Source organism: Panulirus ornatus, chromosome 11, assembly GCF_036320965.1.
Source record: "Panulirus ornatus isolate Po-2019 chromosome 11, ASM3632096v1, whole genome shotgun sequence".
Classification (NCBI taxonomy): domain Eukaryota; kingdom Metazoa; phylum Arthropoda; class Malacostraca; order Decapoda; family Palinuridae; genus Panulirus; species Panulirus ornatus.
In genome coordinates this window covers 44,043,032-44,048,031 of record NC_092234.1, presented here as the reverse complement: position 1 = coordinate 44,048,031, position 5,000 = coordinate 44,043,032, and the positions used below count along the sequence as shown (strand labels likewise).

General features: G+C 50.3%; 1 protein-coding gene across 1 annotated transcript in view; it reads left to right on the top strand.

Annotated features, from left to right (window-relative positions):
- The first annotated feature begins 2,586 nt into the window (after window positions 1-2,586).
- The window catches only part of LOC139751445 (uncharacterized), a 386,310-nt gene continuing 383,896 nt past the window's right edge, over window positions 2,587-5,000 (top strand). The window contains exon 1 of the mRNA XM_071666861.1: window positions 2,587-2,677. The gene's annotated coding sequence lies outside the window, so the exon portion shown is untranslated. The remainder of the gene's footprint in view (window positions 2,678-5,000) is intronic.

Genomic DNA, 5,000 nt, shown 5'->3' with positions numbered 1-5,000 from the left:
AATTATCTCTCTCTCGCTCTCGGGCAATTAAGCTACGTTGCAGATAATTAACCTGCGATATGCTTGTGGGCTGCTCAGGGCTACGATAGGACGCATATGAAAAGGCAATGGACCCACAGAGAGTTATGTAAACACACAGACCACACAGTCTCGGAAGTCCGCGCAACGCGCCGGGTGGAAAACAGACGGAATAAAATACCTTGCAGGATGGTAAGAGGTTTATAGATATAGTTTAGCGATACCCTTAGGGGAGGATGAACAGCTGGATTGACTGTGGACCTACTACCGCAACCAGGATTCGAACCATGGATATAGTTTAGCGATACCCTTAGGGAAGGATGAACAGCTGGATTGACTGTGGACCGAGTGCCGCAACCAGGATTCGAACCTCCGCGCTCGACCCCGGGTGTATGCCTGACGGTCAGCAACGCTAACTGCCGTTCGATGGTTAGCGTTTTCTGTATGTAATTACCGCCTTCAGAGGGTCAGGTCAAAGGCCACGCCATCATGACCCAAGGGTCGTGCTTAAGGGTCGTGCTCAAGGGTCGTCAACGTCGTCTTTATTTTGGAAGGGACGAAGCGTCGTGGCCCAGAGGGGTCGTGTATGGTCGTGTTTCTAAAGTCGTATACCATCAAGATCCAAAGGTTGATCAAGTGTATGTCATAATTGTAAGTGTGTGTAAGTAACACCGCAGGCGTTGTAAGTGAGGTCGTGTGTCCCCCTGTTACTTAAAAGAGCAGACCGCTGCCCACAGATGACCCTAGCCATTCAATTAGAGGATTCTCTCTCTCTCTCTCTCTCTCTCTCTCTCTCTCTCTCTCTCTCTCTCTCTCTCTCTCTCTCTCTCGTACAGAACACAGCAGTACAGTCCTGGGCCACTTCCGTGGTCCACCTAGACATCTCGCTGCCACGGTCATGTTACGCGTGTGTATCACATGAGGGGAAGGCGTGGCGAAGGAGGGTTGGGGGGGTAGGGGTTGTTAATTAGCGCGGGTGTGGAGCCCCGGGGGTCCATCATTAAGCAAGGTTATTAGCTCAGAGGGCGTAGGTCATTAAGGACTGGTTATCACAGAGGTCATTGGTCGTTTAGGCTAATAAATCAAGACTTCTCCTGCTGCTGTTCGGTGCGTCGTCCAATCCCCCCCTTCCCCACGTACGCTAAAAGTGTTTTTAAGTTCGATTGAAGTTTAATTTAGAAAGTTAATTAGGGTTATTAGCGACAGCTGATTGGTGGCTAATTAAGCTCAAAGAAGTGAGAGGTTACATGAAGAGAACGTCTCTGCTTACAGGGTTTCAGGTGGTAAGTGGAGTGATTACAGAGGGATACGAGCTGAAGAGTAATTAGGTAATTGAGTGATCGGGTAATTAAGGTGGGTCTGTAGACTGGGTGACGCACGCCTTAAAGACCAGCAGTGAGCTGTGAAGACCCACTTGACATCACTGTCAAGCCCCACCACTGGCACTGTCAAGCTCCACCACTGGCACTGTCAAGGCCCTCTTACCGGCACTGTCAAGGTCCACTTACCAGCACTGTCAAGGCCCTCTTACCGGCACTGTCAAGGCCCTCTTACCGGCACTGTCAAGCCCCACTTACCGGCACTGTCAAGCCCCACTTACCGGCACTGTCAAGCCCCACTTACCGGCACTGTCAAGCCCCACCGCTGGCACTGTCAAGCCCCGTCGCTGGCACTGTCAAGCCCCGCCACTGGCACTGTCAAGCCCCGTCGCTGGCACTGTCAAGCCCCGTCGCTGGCACTGTCAAGCCCCTCTTACCGGCACTGTCAAGGCCCACTTACCGGCACTGTCAAGGCCCACTTACCAGCACTGTCAAGGCCCACTTACCAGCACTGTCAAGCCCCTCTTACCGGCACTGTCAAGCCCCTCTTACCGGCACTGTCAAGGTCCACTTACCGGCACTGTCAAGGTCCACTTACCAGCACTGTCAAGGTCCACTTACCGGCACTATAGGGAGTAATACTATGGTGCCTGACAAAACCAAACCAAAACAAAAATGCTTTCATTTACTGTTTAGTTTTTTGTATACGGAGTTATAGTAACGAATGTATTGATGAAGAAATTACTGAATTATATTACTGATGTCGGACAGAAAGTGACGAATGGGATGCGCATTCGGATGTTACGATCGCCAGACATCGTTAGACATACACAAGCGACCGTAGTGGTAGTTGGTCACCCCCCCCCCCCCCCCACCCCCTACCTCCCCCCTACCTCCTCCTCGAGGCAAGAGAGGAGGCGTTCGACACTATGAACCCCCGGGTCTGTGGTCGACCAGGTTTCGAAGCAGCGAACCCCGTCGCCTCGAAATCTCAAGACTCGATTCGTCGTACACATAGAGCTCATGTGGTCTTAGAATGACCCTCAACACCTGAAGAAGATGCTAAACGACTCATAGGTTAGATATAGTAGTAGTAGTAGCTTGACGCTTAAGGTCTAAATAACCCTGTTAGACGATAGGCTTATAGCTCAAACCACCAACGAACCAACACTGTCTCGATACAGTGACACACTCCAGGTTCGCTTTTTGTGGTAAACAACACTTCCCAGTTGCCTTGTGTGTGGCGTCGCGTGTGTTCTCCTCCCCGCACAACACCTCACAGTGAACCACAGTTTCAGACCGTCTGGATGTCTCGAAGTGTCGTGTGGCTGTGGGTCAAGGTTCGTATGTGTGTGTGAGCTGCTCCCACCACCACCACAGCTCCTCCTCCTCCTCCTCCTCCTTCGAGACGCTGCTGAATGTTAAGGTTTAATCACTTTATTTACAGTCACGCTGGTGGTGTGGCGTGGCCAGTATATCACAGGTTCCTGACAGCCGTGAGGAAGTGTGTGTGTGTGTGTGTGTGTGTGTGTGTGTGGAGAGAGAGAGAGGGAGAAAGTCTGATCACTTTATAAACCCTGGCACAGAGGGTAGGGTCTGGGCAGAATGTAGTGGTCACGCGTGAAAATGGAGTGTAGAACTGCATGTAAGAATGAGTCTAGTTACAGAGGAGGGTCTGTGGAGAGGGCCGCCCCCTCCGTCCCCCTTCCGTATGTCTTTAGTTGCTACGTACACGAATATTACAGGATTGGGTCAGTGGTCGTAGCTATTATGGAGCGAGTTAGGGAAATTGACGAGGTTATTTACAGAGGTGAAGGACGCTTCCCACGGGGCGCTCCCATATATATATATATATATATATATATATATATATATATATATATATATATATATATATATATATATTATTACATGACAGCTAGAGACTGAGTGTGAACGAATGGAGCCTTTGTTGTCTTTTCCTAGCGCTACCTCGCACACATGAGGGGGGAGGGGGTTGTTATTCCATGTGTGGCGAGGTGGCGATGTGAATAAATAAAGGCAGACAGTATGAATTATGTACTTGTGTATATATGTATATGTCTGTGTGTGTATATGTATGTGTACATTAAGATGTATAGGTATGTATATTTTGCGTGTGTGGACGTGTATGTGTGTACATGTGTATGTGGGTGGGTTGGGCCATTCTTTCGCCTGTTTCCTTGCGCTACCTCGCTAACGCGGGAGACAGCGACAAAGTAAAATAGATAAATAAATAAAAATAAATAAATATATATATATATATATATATATATATATATATATATATATATATATATATATATATATATATATTGGTCCAGAGGGGGTCTTTGTGGATGGATAGTATAGATGGCCTGCGCTCAGGCCGGCCTCCTCAGACCATCCCGCCGTGTGTGGATGGTCGCTTGGGGTGTGTGTGTGTGTGTGTGTGTGTGGTTACCAGGGGTCAGTACTTCAGTCGCTTTAGTGGTTTCGGATACTCTCATCCCAGGCGACGAGGGGGGGGGGGGGGTTTCCCCCAGATGGGCGAAGGAGGTCGTCAAAGTGCTTCGCTCGACCTCCTGAGCGCGGCGGGACGACCCCTGTGGACGACGTTACGACCCTCGGGTGGCGGTACGACCCTTGAGGATGACGTTGCGACCCTTAGGTATGTTGGCCAGATCAGTCGTGACGCCATCAGGTCCAAGTGGTCGTACCGTCGTGTTCAAGGGTCGTACCGTCGTGCTCTAGAGTCGTACCGTTGTGTTCAAGGGTCGTACCGTCGGGTTCCAAGGTCGTACCGTTGTGTTCTAGAGTCGTAGCCTCGTGCTCTAGGGTCGAACCGTTGTATTCTAGCGTCGTGTGTTCAAGGGTCGTACCGTCGGGTTCCAGGGTCGTACCGTTGTGTTCTAGAGTCGTAGCCTCGTGCTCTAGGGTCGAACCGTTGTATTCTAGCGTCGTGCTCTAGGGTCGTAGCGTCGTGTTCAAGGGTCGTACCGTTGTGTTCTAAAGTCGTAGCGTCGTGCTCTAGGATCGTACCGTCGTGTTCAAGCGTCGTAGCGTCGTGTTCAAGCGTCGTAGCGTCGTGTTCAAGCGTCGTACCGTCGTGTTCCAAGCATCGTACCGTCGTGCTCTAGGTGTCGTACCATCTTGCCCCGGGTGGGGTTGTTAAAGTCATTTTAACCAGTCGTCGTCAACGCACTACGACATTCACAGACGTTGCGTTGAGCCCTGGACGCGTCGCGACCAACATCGCATACAACAAACCAACCAACAGACAATCCAAGCCACCAATGAGGGTTTCATATAAAGTGAATTATTCCTCCGACGTGCGGAAGGAAGGAAGTCGAGTATTAACCCCTGCATCAAGTCGAAGTACGTGATGTCTGCGTGAATTACGAGGGAGACGCCAAGGACGAAGTGGTCAGGCGCATTCGGTTATTATACAGTAGACTGATACAGTGTGTTTCACGCTACGTCTCTCTCTCTCTCTCTGTCATTTGCTGCGGTATATTGTGGAGTTTGTTCCCCCCCCTTCCGCGGTGTACCTAGAGATGTGGAAGCGGGTGATGGAAGAAACGTAAAGACGGAAGCAGCAGTAATGATCAGTCCTCCATGAATGGCGGTGTGTGTGCATGTAAACATAACCCATCCCGCCAGATG